The 15793-nt window shown below is 42.2% G+C and overlaps 1 non-coding gene across 1 annotated transcript; it reads left to right on the forward strand.

The window, feature by feature from the left end:
- Nucleotides 1-958: 958 nt before the first annotated feature.
- LOC125593608 lies at nt 959-1065 on the forward strand. Its single transcript, XR_007329508.1, has one exon. It is a non-coding gene; the product is annotated as a small nucleolar RNA R71 (small nucleolar RNA).
- The last annotated feature ends 14728 nt before the right edge of the window (nt 1066-15793 follow it).

The following is a 15793-nucleotide window of genomic DNA, read 5'->3' on the forward strand; positions in this document are numbered from 1 at the left end:
TTCCACAATCTTCTCCAAGATTTCATCATTGATTTTCTCATCAACAATCACCACTTCATCATCTATGTTGATGACAACCCCCTCACCTTGTTTCTCAGCATCCTTGGTGAGAGCTTTCTGAGGTAACTCCTTACCACTCCTGAGGGTGATAGCTTTCATGGTCTCCTTGGGGTTTTGCTCAGATTTTCCATGTAAAGAACCTTGTTGGCGATTTTGTTGAGTGTTCATGGCAGTAAACTGGTTCTCCAAAGTTTTGAACTTGTTGTTGAGCTTATTGTAGCTTCCATCAATCTTTGAGTGAAGGTTCTTCAACTCATAGCCAACATGCTTCTCACTTCTTGTCTGAGACTCCAAGATTTGTTTTAGTAGGGCATCAGTGCTACTGACTTGAGGAGTAGAGGTAGAAGTAGTAGGTTGTTGTGGGGCAGGTTGTTGTCCTTTGGTGTTGAAACCAGGAGGAGGGTTTTATTGAGGCTGATAGCTGCCTTGCTGGTTATTCCGAGGCTGATAACCACTCTGTTGGTTGTTGTGGTAAGATCTCTGTTGGTAGTTGTTGTACTGAAAGTTTGGCTCTTTTTTGTACCAGCTACCATTGTTGTTGATGAAGCACAGCTCTTCTTGCCCTTCCAAACCATCAACTTCCTGGACAATAGGTGTGGCTTCTTTGTTTGGGTTACCAACAAAGTGCAGCTGCTCCTGGGTGGCCTTATCAGCAATGAGATTATTAATCTTATCCTGGAGAGACTTTAACTCCTTGCTCGTCTGCTTGTCATCTGTTCGACTGCCTCTGTCGTGGTCTCCACTGTAGACTGCATCACTCTTGACCATGTTGTCTACCAACTGCTTTGCATCCTCCTCTGTTCTTCCCAAGAAGAACCCATTGGTAGCTGTATCCAATCTGGCTCTGTACTTAGGAAGAGCTCCTCAGTAGAATGTGCTCAGCAGGCTTTCCTTAGAGAATCCATGATGAGGGCATTGAGCTTGGTAGCCTTTGAATCTCTCCCAGGCTTCACTGAATCCTTCCAAGCCTTTCTATTGAAAGCTGCAGATCTCATTTCTCAGCTTAGCAGTTCTTGAAGTAGAGAAGAACTTCTCCAAGAAAGCTTTCTTGCAGTCATCCCAAGTGGTGATTGAGTCGCTTGGTAGAGACTTCTCCCACTGTCTTGCCTTATCCCCCAGAGAGAAAGGGAATAACTTCAGCTTTAAGGCATCCTCAGACACACCATTGGTTTTTGACAACCCACAGTAGCTGTCGAACATGTCCAAGTGATCAAATGGGTCCTCTAGAGCCAAGCTATGATACTTGTTGTTCTCGATCACGTTGAGGAGTCCTAATTTGATCTCAAAGTTGTTGGCTGCTACAGCTGGTGCTCGGATTCCCAATCTATGACCATGAATGTTGGGGCGGTCATAAGTGCCAATGGGTCGAGCTGCTCGCTGTTGGTTTTGTGGAACGTTGTTGGCATCATTTTGAGGTATGTCTCCCATATCAGTATCCAATCTCTGCAAGCGAGACTGTTGCTCTTCTTCTCTTCTCTTTCTAGCACACTCTCTCTCTAAAGCTCTGATGTCTGCGGCTCTTGGAACTAGGTTTGATGGACCCCTGCTCCTCAAGTTCATACACCTGTAAATTAAAGGGAGGTGAAGAAGGAGAATCAGTAACAAAAGAAAATAAAAATGACTTAGTCTCAAGCAAATGACTAAATCTCAATGTTCAAATCTACTCAGAATTTGGCAACGGCGCCAATTTGATGTTAAGAGTTTTCAAGGCTCATAAGACAAATGTTGTAGTATAAATGATTGTTGAACCAATTCTAAGGGATTTCAAGCACTGAGAATGCAAGTACTTACTTAATCTAAGTGCAACCGATGATTTAAAGGGTTTTCTAAACTAATGATTAATACTAATGCAGTTTCAGAATAATAAAAACGGTAAATGAGTTGACTTTCTTAACTAAGGAAAATGAGAACTCATGGGCATAGGAATTAGACCTTGGGTGATAAAGTTTCGAACTAAGGATGGCAGACGAACAATCAAACTATCAACCTTAAGCTTAGACACGATCCTAAACAAACTCTATGTCTAGATGAATGTTCATTTGCTAACACATTTCAAACAACAAATGTCTTTGGTTGAATAATATGGAAGCAATCATTAATAACAGGTCTAAGGCTATCTTAGCACTTCTAACAACAAATGTCTTTGGCAAAATATGCTAAAAGCTTAGAAGAGTTGTTTCAGGCATTTCATCGAACACCTTTTGGGTGGGAAATGCCTAAAGATCAACTTTTGAGAAGCTAACTCAGAAGATGCATTATGATTACTCTACTAGCAAGGTTTTGGAATGATCTACTCTAAAACATCCTAGCTCTAACCTAATCACCCTTAATCTTCCTAACCCATGAATTCAAATGGTGATTACTCACTACTCTTCATGATTCCTCTTAAACCCATTTTGGATTTCAGATTAATCATACATAGGGATACAACAACGAATTAGAAACACAGAATTGTAATAACTAGATGAACAAAGATAATTCAAGAGATGAACTTTCCAAAGGTTTTTCTTTAGAACGAAAGATAATCTGTCTGGTGGCTGCTAAAGGTACTTAAAACATAGGTTTTCAAAAGTAAAAACGTGCATAATGAAATGACCAAAAGGCCCTTGAGTATAAATGAATTCGAGCAAACAGAAGGCGTGCAGTGACCTCCAGTAGTCGCTCCGAGAGGTCGCTCCAGGCTTTGAGAGCGACCTGGAGGGGTCGCTGCGAGACGTCGCTCCGGGTCGCTCTTCGCGAACGACCTCGCTGTGTCGCTCCGGTCACGTCGCTCCCAGCTGGAGCGACCTTATGGTGTCGCTCCGGAACGTCGCTGTAAGGTCGCTCTCGTGCCTCCGAGCGATGGAGACGCGAGCGACATCGGGGTGTCGCTCTGAAAGGGTGTCACAGCGACTTCACGGTGTCGCTCCCATGCACTGTTCGTCCAATGATCACCTTTATCACCTCTTTTGAGCTCCAAATGCACCCAAATGTCTCCAAGAACTCCATGTGGTACTCCAATACCTGATAAAGACTCATGTATGCAAAATGCAACCTAAACATGGCTAAATCCTAGTCTATATGATCAAAATGCACATGGGTGAATGGATAAAACAGTGGAAATATGCAAGATATCAAGTTTGCCCTAGTTTCCACTCTCTCCTATCTTTTTACCACCAGCGCCTCCATATAAAAGGCCTATGCTATCATTTTCTTTTGGGTACGCTAGTTTTGCAAGAGACCTAGAACTATTTTCTTTGGATTAAGCAACTTGTAAGGGAGAAGGCTTCATCCTCACTAGAAGATCATCCTGAACCCTTGTCTTTCTACTTTATTTTATATGCAGTATTATTCATAAACCATGTTTGTGTCATCCTGCTTTATGATTGAGTAGTAGGCTAAGCTTGCTTAGGGTTGTAGGGTGTTAGCTGCATGAACTGAACACAAATAAGTGATCTTAATTGTTCTTCATTCATATTGTTCTTACTGCTTGCATTGAACTGATCTCTTAATGTTTGATCCTTGATTTAATCCCCTAGCTAACCGCTTAGGAGATAAATTGACATATATTGAATGAGCTTTGTATCCCTAATCAGCGAGAGTAGATATTAAGGTATTAGGTGAACTAATCAGATCTCGCCTCTAAGGCTTGTTATCGCGTCTTGTTCCAAGCGAGAGCTTAGGACTCAAGACCGATATGCAAAGGGAGCAAGATCACGATAGTGGATTGTTCTAGCCGAGTGATCTGAGTTCTAGACTGCATTTCATCGCACTTGAATAGTTGTTCAGTTCTGCAATTGACATCCGATTAATGACCCTAAGCCAGCTTCATTTAAATTGAATTTGAATCATCTAGGCGTTCTTGTTACTCGTGTCACAATTAATTCTCAAAATCCCACTTGTTTCTCAGCTTAATATTGAACTCATAAGAGTAAAGAGTAAACTGGTCCTCTGGATTGAATCTCAAATATTACAATTACCACTGTTAACTTGACAGTAGCAAAGATTCATTTTTAGTGTATCAAATGCCCGACTGAACGGTCTTGGTGGCATCGAAGAAACCGGTGGCTATGTAGCTCCAAAATGTCCTTATCCCTGGAAAGTCGGGTACGATGGCATGTTGGCGCTCGGTCTCGAACCCGTAGATAATGCAGAGAGTCAAAAGAGGGACTCTGTAGCGAATGCTGCGGATGAAGAAAGTCATGACGCCCTCGCTAGCCTTCTTTTCCCTCTCATTGGCATAGTAGACGTTCACGGTGGCCATGAACTGACGGACCAGCGCCGGGTAGAGAACCTGTGGGTAAGTAGCAAATTTTCCCATACCCAACTCAACGAACAAGTCCTCGAGGTCCGATCGGATACCTAATGCTTGGACCACGTCTGGATCGACAAATCGCTTCGGTTCTATTGAAACCTTTAGCCACGCGTTGTAGAATATGATGTCGTAGTCGTCCCAGGCGTCCTCGATCGCACGGTTGCGGCATGCTGAGCTCTTCGTTGCTTTTCGCGTGTCCTCGAAGTAGTCAAAGAGTGGAATAGGTCCATCCTCGGGCTGTCTCGGCCAAGGGTCTCTGTCAAGGACAGGAGCTGGGCTGTTGGTGTTGAATCTCCTCTTCGTTCTCCTCTCGTCAGCCTGTAAACAAAGTTCACCAACAATAGTAGATTAGTGAAGTTCGATGGTGAAGTTGTTGTTGTCGATCGACAGAAATGTCTCGATGTCGATCGACAGGCCTTTGCGAAAATCGATCGATGTGACTGATAGTTGTCGATCGATATCGCATGCGTGAAAACCTGCAAAAACACAATTATGCAATTCGATTTGCATGTTGCAGAAAATCCGCTAAATCGATCGATTATATTGTTCCTCAAACTCAAATCGATCGATATAAGCTCTAAAATCTCAGTTCAAATCCGATTTTTATTTCAACCCTAGGAAGAACAAAAATTTAGTGTTCATACCATGATGATGTGTGAGTTAAGTGATCTAAACGGAAAGATGGTTAAAATTCGAGTGGAATGAGGGCAAGAATCGTCGGATTTGGGTGAAAAACTAGAGAGAAAAGAGATGGGAATGTTTCCGTAGGGTTTTCGGGTTTATGCGAATGTCGACTTAAGTGTCGACTTAAGCGAGCCCGTGTTTGTCCATTCGATGTCGATCAATGACGAGCTGTCGTTGTCGATCGACAGAGGCTTTGTTTTCCGATAATTTTGTTTTTTTTTTTTATAAATCCTAATAATTCGAAAAATTCTAAAATTAAAAATAATGGGTTGCCTCCCCATTCAGCGCTTATTTTAAGTCCTTAGCTTGACTCGATATTCGAATTTTCTAATTATCGGGAAAGGGGCCTAAGTCAATGGGCTTGATATTTGGCGGTTTAGCCCAATAATGCTTTACTCGTTGGCCATTTACCGTGAATTCATCTCCTTTATTAATTGTAAGTGTAATGGCTCCATAACGATTGGCATTCACAACAGTAAAAGGACAAGACCAACGAGATCAGAGTTTTCCGGGAAACAGCGTTAGCCGAGAGTTATACAGTAGTACTTGATCATTTGGTTCGAAGTGTCGGGAAATGATCTTTTTTATCATGATATGATTTCGTTTTCTCTTTGTATATCTTTGAACTCTCATAGGCTATATGTCTAATCTCGTCCAGTTCGTTAAGCTGTATGAGTCTTCTTTCGGCAGCTGGTTTGATGTCGAAATTTAATAATTTAATGGCCCAGGCTGCTTTTTGTTCCAGCTCAACTGGTAAGTGACTTGATTTTCCATATAGCAGATGAAATGGAGTGGTTCCTAAAGGCAGTCCGGTAGGCCCAGAGTGCATTGTCCAATTTTCTAGACCAATCTTTTGTGCCCACGGTCTTTTCTAAGATTTCCTTATCTGTCGATTTGAGACTTCTACCTGCCCACTCGTCTATGGGTGGTAGTGTGTAGCAACTCTATGGTGTACTCCGTTCTTACGGAGTAGTCCTTCAAAAAAATTGTTGATGAAATGGGAACCACCGTCACTTATGACTATTCGGGGTATTCCGAATCTCGGGAAGATAATGCTTTTGAAAAGCTTAATAACTACAGATGCGTCGTTCGTTGGGGAAGCTACCGCTTCGAACCACTTTGACACATAGTCAACAGCGACTAGGATGTATTTATTTCCGTACGAAGAAGGGAAAGGTCCCATGAAATCTATCCCCCAACAGTCAAAGACTTCTACTTCTTGAATAGATTTATGTTCCATTTCGTGTTTTTTACTGATATTGTCCCCTTCGTTGGCATATTTCGCATTGTGCTATGAATGCATGAGCATCGCGAAACATGGTTGGCCACCAGAATCCTGCTTGAAGAATTTTTGATACCGTTTTAAAGGTTGCAAAATGCCCAGCATAATCGGATCCATGGCATTGGAATAAAATATCGTGTATTTCAGTATCGGCGACGCAGCGTCTATACATCCCATCAGAGCAGTGTTTGTAGAGATATGGTTCGTCTCAGTGATATCTCCTAACTTCTCTTAAAATTTTCTTTCTTGTGTACCCTCTCAACTCTTCGGGTTCTATGTCGGCAGCTAAATAGTTCACTATATCAGCGTACCAAGGTCTGTCCTTTGAACCTTGTCCGACTACATGCACTCCTCGATGCAGATTTTCATCCACGGGGGAATCAAGGTCAGGGTACACCTTGTTGTGTGCGACGTTAACTTTTATATCGAAGGTGAGGGTTTTGGGATTAGTATCTTCGCTCAGAATATTTGAAGTGTCGATCGACACCCAAACGTCATTGTCGATCGACCTGGTACAGTCGTAATCGATCGACATTGGATCGTTATCGTCGATCGATAGGTCCTCTGAACTGAGACATACATTTCCGATGAACGATTCCGTTTGGTAAATGTTTTCAGTTGGTAAGAAGTCATCGATAGGGACGTCGTTTTCTATTCTTATCCGGGAAAGATGATATGAAACTCCGTTTTCTACTCCTCTTTTATCTTTTATCTCGATGTCGAATTCTTGAAGTAGAAGGATCCATCGCAGGAGTCGTGGTTTTTCATCTTTCTTTTGCATCAAGTATTTAATTGCAGCGTGATCAGTGTGGACGATGACTCGCGAACCGACCAGGTATTGACGGAATTTTTCGAATGCATAAACCACAGCTAGCAATTCTTTTTTTGTTGTCGCGTAATTTTTTTGTGCTTCGTCGAGAGTTCGACTGGCATAATAAACTGCATGCAGCTTTTTGTCTTTCCTTTGGCTCAAAACTGCTCCTACAGCGAAATCGCTCGCATCGCACATTATTTCGAAAGGAAGATTCCAGTCAGGTGCTTGCACGATGGGGGCGGTTATCAAGGCTTTCTTTATTTCCTCGAAGGATTTTACGCAATCTGGTGTGAAGTCGAATTTAACTTCTTTACAGAGGAGGGAGGTGGGAGGTCTAGCGATTTTGCTAAAATATTGTACGAACCTCCTGTAAAATCCGGCATGTCCGAGAAAACATCTCACATCTTTGACGTTTGTGGGTGCTGGCAGACCGGTCATTACCTCAAATTTTTCCCGATCTACTTCTATACCAGCGGCAGATACTTTATGTCCTAGGACGATTCCATCATTAACCATAAAGTGGTATTTTTCCCAATTTAGAACGAGATTCTTCTCTTCGCATCTTGCCAAAACTTTACATAGGTTATCGAGACAGTTTTTGAAACTGGATCCATATACTGAGAATCGTCCATGAAGACTTCCATGAAGTCTTCTATCATATCAGTAAAAATTGACATCATGCATCGTTGGAAGGTGGCAGGGGCATTACAAAGACCGAATGGCACTCTGCGGTATGCGAATGTTCCATAAGGGCAAGTAAAGGTGGTCTTTTCTTGATCGTCAGGATGTATAGGGATTTGGAAAAATCCAGAGTACCCGTCAAGAAAACAGTAGTATTGGCGATTTGTCAATCTTTCCAACATTTGATCAATGAAAGGTAAAGGGAAGTGATCTTTTCAAGTAGCAGCGTTTAACTTTCTATAATCGATACACATTCGATGTCCAGTGACGGTTCGCGTGGGAATGAGTTCGTCTTTGTCATTCTTCACCACAGTGATTCCGCCCTTTTTGGTACAACATGCACGGGGCTAACCCAATTGCTATCCGAAATCGGGTAAATGACTCCGGCATCTAGAAGTTTACCTATTTCCTTTTTAACAACTTCTTTCAAGTTCGGGTTCAGTCGCCTTTGGTGTTCCACTGACGATTTCGAACCGTCTTCTAGGTGAATCCGGTGCATGCACAGATCTGGAGAGATGCCAGGAATGTCTTCGAGAGAGTACCCGAGGGCTTTCCTGTATTTGCGTAGTTTATTTAATAACAATGCAAGTTCTCCATTTGTGAGGTTTGCGTTCACGATTACTGGATACGAATCTTTATAGAGAAAAGCATATTTGAGTCTAGCGGGCAGCTGTTTCAACTCAATCTTCGGTGCCTTTTTGGGATCCCATTCCTTCGAGGAGGATGGTTGTTGATCGACAGCTTTTAGTAAATATTGATCGACGTTAATTTCCAAAGCGTCATCCTCTATGTCATCGACGCTTGCAGTTTCCATGCTTGCGTCCGGTAATCGTGTGTATTTCTCAGCTCTACTATCGACACTGAAAGTTTCCTCTTCACCAGCTGTGAGTACTTTCTCCAAAGGGTCGTCTGAGCATGAGTTTATGAAAGATTCTTCAGCCAATTCACAGATATCATCCACGTAGGAAAGTTTGTTTATCGATCAAGGGTCGTCTCATCAGGTTATCCATGTCGAAAGTCATCGGAATGTTTCCAATGTTTAGACATATCATACCCTCCTTGACATCGATTATCGCACCTGCAGTGGCTAGGAGTGATCTACCCAAAATAAGAGGATCCTTTGGTTTAATTTGGTATTTCAGTACTACGAAATCCGTTGGGACGTGACAGCCGTTAATCCTTATTGGCACGTCGTCAAGCACTCCCTCATGTATTCTAATGGATCTATCGGCTAGAACCAAAGTTATTTTGGTAGGTTTGAACTTGTCGTATCCTAGGGATATTGCGACAAAATGTGGCATGAGGTTCACGCAGGAACTTAGGTCACGAAGGGATCGAGGAAAATTTTTGTTCCGTATATTGCAATCCAAAACAAAACTGCCCCGATCGGGTCTCTTGATCGGGATCTTGCCTTGCATTATTGCACTTACTTCCTCAGAAACTAACATGACGCTGCGCTCAGTGGCTGGAAAGCTGTTGGATACCATATCTTTTACATATTTTTTTATTGAAGGTGATACTTTTATCGCATCACTCAATGGCATTTCCAACGTGATCTTATCGAATACTTTCTTGCAGATCGCTTTGTCTACCTCTCGCTTAGTCTGCGTCTTATTAGGAAGGAATGGTGATAGAGTCCTATACACTCTTTCTACTGTCGGTTCAGCAGGAGTCGGGCGTCGATCGACATTGTTTCCAGAGTGTCGATCGATATTCACCGTGGTTTTTCGATCGACGTTTGTTCTTTCTTGTCGATCAATTTCGACATCCTCTTCCATTTCTCCTTCTTCTTCCTCGAGGTCGATGGCCTCTTCCTCAGTGTTGGGCCTCTCTCTTCCTTGAGGTATTTCGGACTCGGCAGTGGGGTCATCGAGGATTATAGGGCGTGACCTACTTTCACTGGTTTCCTCAACTACAGCATGTTTCTCTGTGTTGTTGATTTATATTGCCCTCGGAATGAGGCGTTTTCTGCTTCTCAATAACACGGCATTAATTTGACGTTTTGGATTCGCGTCAGTCCGGCCAAGGAGACGTCATGTTTCTCTTTTGATGGCGGTTGCGTTTTCCGCGACCTGACTGTCCAGTCTCTTAATGTGTTCACTTAAAGCATCGAACTTCCTCGTTAGCTCACTGAAGATTAAGTCTATCTTTCCGTTCAGGTCAGTGGCCAACTTGTGATTTCCCATGAAAGCTTGGTTTAGCCTAGATTTCGCTCTGTCTTGGCGTGATCCAACAGTAGCCTTGTAATTTTGGGTAAAGCTATCGGGGTTAGGATAATTATTTTTCAAGGTTTGGCTATCTACGAAATCTATTTGCTGTTCTAGTTCAGATAGGGTATCATCATCAATTTGGTAAATCCCAAATTGGTTATGTCCCTCAAGAGCAGAATGGGGCGAGTCAAGATGTTCTTCAATTTCGAGTAAAGGTGACTCATCAACTAGGTCAGCTTTCCTTCCTAACCCTACGTCCATCATTTCGGTAGGATCTACCCGTAGCTACATTTTTGATCAAACGCTTTGCTTCTTCAGGGTTTCTGGTACTGAAGTTCTGTTCACTGGCTGTGTCGAGCGTGATCTGGTAATGAAGGTTAATACCTCTGTAAAAGGTATTAATGAGTTGCGGCTCTGAATAGCCATGGTGGGGGCATTCAAGTTGGTAGCTCTTGAATCTCTCCCATGCGTTTATGAACGATTCCCGTGGACCTTGACGGAATGTGGAGATTTTCTTCCTTACATCCCAGTAGTGCGCCTCATTGAAGAATTGGTTTATAAAGGCACTCCTTATCTCCTTCCAACAGGTCAAAGATCATGTTGGTATTTGGTCTAGCCATTTTCTGGCGTCGCCTTCTAAGGAAAATGGAAAGAGTTTACAACGATTGTACTCATCATTCATCAATTCTTCTAGATACTCGATGTGGTCGTGCGGTCGCTCTGAGAAGGTCCCACAGAAAGGATTTTGACGTACCATAATTAAGTATTCGGGACTGATCCCGAATTTCTTGGTATCATCTTTTGGTAGTCTAATTGCGGACCTATTGGAATAGGTCCTTCCAGGGTTTAAGTAGTCTTGCAAAGGCAATTTCCATTCATTATCTCTTTCTGAGATAGATTTAATTTAAACAGGGATTTCAGTCCCATGTTCATTCATAATTTGGTTATTTGTGTTTCTTAGTTGACCTTTAGGTTCTCCTAGGACTACTCTTTCATTAGCATCATCGGTAAGAGAATACTTACCTGCTTCCGGCGGGGTGTTGTCGATTGATGTTTGATGTGCGTCGTCGATCGATACTTCTGTCGACTTGTCGCTCGATATTGCTCTCGCTTCGTCGATCGATGTCCGGCTGAAATCCATGTTTTCATCTTGAAGCTCCTGTGTCAGCAGGAAAAGAGGGAAAAACTTTTAGCAAATTTAGTAACAAAATCTAGATTAAATTCTAAACTTCATCTAATGGTAATAAGAAAGAGTCCCCGGCAACGGCGCCAAATTTGATATCACAATTACTCTAAGGAGTGAATTACTCTCTCAAATAAAAGGTTCGGATGTAGTACTTAGGGATCGAATCCACAGAGACTCTAGGATTACAATAGATTATGGTCTTGAAATAAATCTAGATTAAATGGTTTATAAGTTTTTAAAAGCAGTAAATGGATTGGTGAGCAAGTTTATTGCTCAATTGATTGTTTTGAGTTTGTTAACAGTTGGTTGAAGTAGCTAGATTCAGGTATATTCTCAGGTATGATAAATAATACTTAATTTGGAAAATTAGGAGTTTGTTAATATTAATTGTTCTTGAATTCAAACTAAGGTATAATCTGTTTGATTATCTAATCTGGATCTCGGACCTCAACTCTCGTTATTTTGGTTGCGAGAAAGTGTCGATCGATAATTCTTTGTGAATATCGATCGATACACCTTTCAAAATATCGATCGACAGGGCTATCGCTGCGTCGATCGATACTTCTTTCAGAAAGCTTTATGGACATGTTTAATTTGTATTATCTAACTCACTAGACCAACTCTCGTCCGTATCTAGTCAGTTAGATCATTCTAGTTATTTTCAGGTATTGAGTCAAGCAATGGTTTGATCCCAATTAATCTTAAGATCTAAGTTTGAAGGGAGATCAATCCTAAACTTAGCTTTAAGCATAACTAGACGATTAAACTATATTTTTAAACAACCTAACAATTGTTGTGTCAGTATTACATTTATCAACCTATTTGAGAAACCTAAATCTAACAGTAAGGACTACTCAGACATATTCATGAAACACATAGTTATGATGGTCTGAATAATACTTAAATAAAATAAATAGCAAAAGTAACAGAAATAATGAAAGCAAGGGAGTTCAAATTCTTCTCTGTTTTGCAGTAGATGATCTATCTCTCTAATCCTAAGCTCTCCTCTTTCAATGGTGGCTTCTTGCCTCCTCCAAACTAGGACTAAAAAGGTCTCTAGGCAAGTCTACCTCTAAAATGATACAAAATCCTAATAAATAGCCTAAAAGGCGGCCATGGACTAATGATGTAATTATTAAAACTTTTATGAAACTTGAAATCTTCTAATTTGTCATTAATTCTCGGATGGCTTCATAATCGATCGATGTGAGATTCCCAACATCGATCGATATTTGGTGGTAACTGTCGGTCGATACTGAATTTGACTGTCGACCATCTCTTGCTTCCAGCGAAGCTCCAAAGATTTCCAAAAAACTCCAAATACATCATTTCCTTCCAGATAGTACATGAACCTTTAATTACTTTAAATAGACTCTATATAGTAATAATATATCTTAAAACATTCATAAACCATGGTTGAAAATGGGTAAAATCCACGGTCTATCATAAAGCCAAAGCCGAAAAGGAAAACATAAGCCACGCTGCATCAGGTCACCCAGGGTAGAGAAAGATCCGACCTCGGATCTTCATTATCGTCATGTGCGACGAAAGAAATGAGATGCTTCACGTTAAAGACATCTGAAAAGCGAGCATCCTGAGGTAATGCCAGCCGGTACGCGTTTGGGTTGATCTTCTCAAGGATTTCTAACGGACCGATCTTCCTTGACTTGAGTTTGTTGTAGTCGCCAGGAGAAAAACGATCACGAGTCAGGACTGCCCAAACCCGATCGCCCACTTTGAATTGAGTATCACAACGATGATGATCAGCTGAACTCTTCTACTTGGCGGAAGAAAGTTGTAAGTTGTCATGGACTTGGTTGTGAATGGTAGAGACCTGTGCCACGAAGTCCAAAGCCTGACCGTGATCCCTCGTCAAATTCCAAGCAATGCCAAGGTCTGTCGGGCCACGAGGAACAAGACCATAAACAACACGAAACGGACTGAAATGTGTACTGCGATTAAGAGCCCGATTATGAGAAAACTCGACTTGGCAAAGAACTGAATCTCACGACCGAATGTTTTCAATAACCAAACAGCGAAGCATGTCACCAAGAGTTCGATTAGTAACCTCTGTTTGTCCATCAGATTGAGGATGGTAAGCCGAACTCATGTCAAGAGTAGTGCAAAGCAGTCGCCACAAGGAACGCGAGAAGTGACTCAGGAACCTTGAATCCCGATCAGACACAATAGAAAGCTGTAAACCATGCAACATGTATACCTCACGAAAGAAAAGAATAGCCACCTGGACTGCTTCCGTCGTCTTCTTGCAATGGATAAAATGTGCCATCTTCGAGAAATGATCGACCTCGGTGAAATTAGAATCATTACCACGCTGGGTACGTGGAAGACCTAAGACAAAATCCATACTGACATCTGTCCACGGCTGAGTCGGAATAAGAAGAGGAAGGTACAACCCGCTATTGGTCGCATGACCTTTAGACTTGTGACAGACAACGCATCTTTTGACAAAACAAACGACATCCCGACGTAACGTCGGCCAAAATAGGCATCCGTTACAAGCTGAAGCGTACGATCCTTGCCCACGTGACCTTCGTCATGTAGTTCCTTGATAAGCTTAATGTGGAGGCTGCCTTCAGGAATACACAAACAGTTTCCACGAAAGATGTAACCCTCATGAAGGACGAACTCCAAACGGTCGCCAGCATGTAAAGACGTCCAAATTGGACCAAAGAAAGGATCCAAAGCATATTGCTCGGGTAGTACAACAAAACCCGGTACTGAAACATGTAATGTAGCAACCAAAGAATGGCGACGGCTTAGAGAATCAGCCACCTTGTTTATTCTGCCGGATTGATGCTTGATAAATAAATTGAATTGCTGGAGAAACGCTATCCATGAAGCATGATGTGCAGAGATTTTATCTTGACTTCCCAAGTGTTTCAAAGCATCATGATCTGTATAAAGAATGAACTCCTGATGGAAGAGATAATGACGCCAATGTTTAATAGCTTGGACAATAGCATAAAACTCGATGTCGTATGTACTGTATCTTGCACACGATCCTGCAATTTTCTCACTATAAAAAGCCACTGGCCGGCCATGTTGACTGAGGACTGCGCCAATACCAAGTTTTCAAGCATCGCAATGGAGCTTGAAAACCTGAGTAAAATCAGGAAGCGCCAAAATTTGAGTCGAAACTAATCATTGCTTGAGTTCTTCAAAGGCAGAGTTTGCTTCAGACGTCCTAGATAAGGACGTGCCTTTCATACAGTCTGTGAGAGGCGATGCTATGTTGCTAAAATGGTGGATGAATAATCGATAAAATGAGGCGAGACCATGGAAGCTGTGAACCTCACTAAGTCTGAGCAGCATTGGCCAAGACTTGATAGCTTCTACCTTGCCTGGATCGACTTGGAGACCCTGACTCGAGACGATGTATCCCAAGAAAAGGACATGATTGACGCCGAAAATACACTTACGCTGTGCTGCATATAATTTTTCATGACAGAGGACTTTGAGCATGTCATGTAGATGGCTGAGATGGCTATCGAGGTCGCTGCTGAGATCAAGATATCGTCAAAGTAGACAACAATGAATTGGCAAAGGGCTTGATTAATAACTCTCATGAATGTGCTAGGAGCATTAGAGAGTCCAAACGGCATGACAGTCCATTCAAAAAGTCCCTCAAGCGTTTTGAAAGCCGTTTTCCACTCATCACCAGGCCGAATTCCGATTTGGTGATAACCGCTTTTGAGATCGAGTTTGGTAAACATGGTTTCACGACCGATCTGATCTAAGAGGTCATCTAACCGTGGTATGGGGAACCTATAACAAACCATGATTTTGTTGATGGCTCGACTATCAACACTCATTCGCTACGTACCGTCTTTCTTTGGAATGAGTAAAGCTGGGACGGCGGCCGGGCTTAAAATTTTGCGCACATGTCCTCTAGTAAGGAGATCCTCAACCTATCTTTGTAGCTCGTTGTGCTCATGTGGACTCATTCGATAATGTGGTCTATTAGGCAAGACAGCGTTAGGAACCAGATCGATATGATGTTGTATGTCCCTCAAAGGTGGTAAGTCGCTGGGTAGTTCATCCGGAAACACATCACTGAATTCTTGAAGCAGAGGAATGAAAGCGGTCAGAGCGGGTGTCTCGACAGTAAGGAAAAAAGAGCCCACAAGATATTGCTTTCATTAATGTGTTGTTGAAGTTCTTCCTTAGGGATTGTTAACAATGATTTCGCTGCTCGAGTGCTGAGGGTTGTTTTACTGTTGTGGTCGCTTGGTTCTGGTTGCTCTTGCGATGGGAGCAATGTAATCGTACGATTGCCGAAAACAAAGCTGTAAGTATTAGCTTTCCCTCGGTGAACAGCGTCTCGGTCAAACTACCATGGTCGACCTAATAGTAGGTGGCCAGCGTCTATAGGAACGATGTCAAACATTGCAGACTCCTTGTAATGCCCGATGGAGAAGGACAAAGAGACTTGTTTGGACACCTTTATCCCCGTTCTATTATTAAGCCACGTGAGTGTATAAAGAGATGGATGTGGTCTAACTTCCAAGCCTAGCTTCTGTACTGCATCATGTGATATGACATTGGCGCAACTTCCCGAGTC

This window comes from Brassica napus, chromosome C9 (assembly GCF_020379485.1).
Source record: "Brassica napus cultivar Da-Ae chromosome C9, Da-Ae, whole genome shotgun sequence".
NCBI lineage: Eukaryota > Viridiplantae > Streptophyta > Magnoliopsida > Brassicales > Brassicaceae > Brassica > Brassica napus.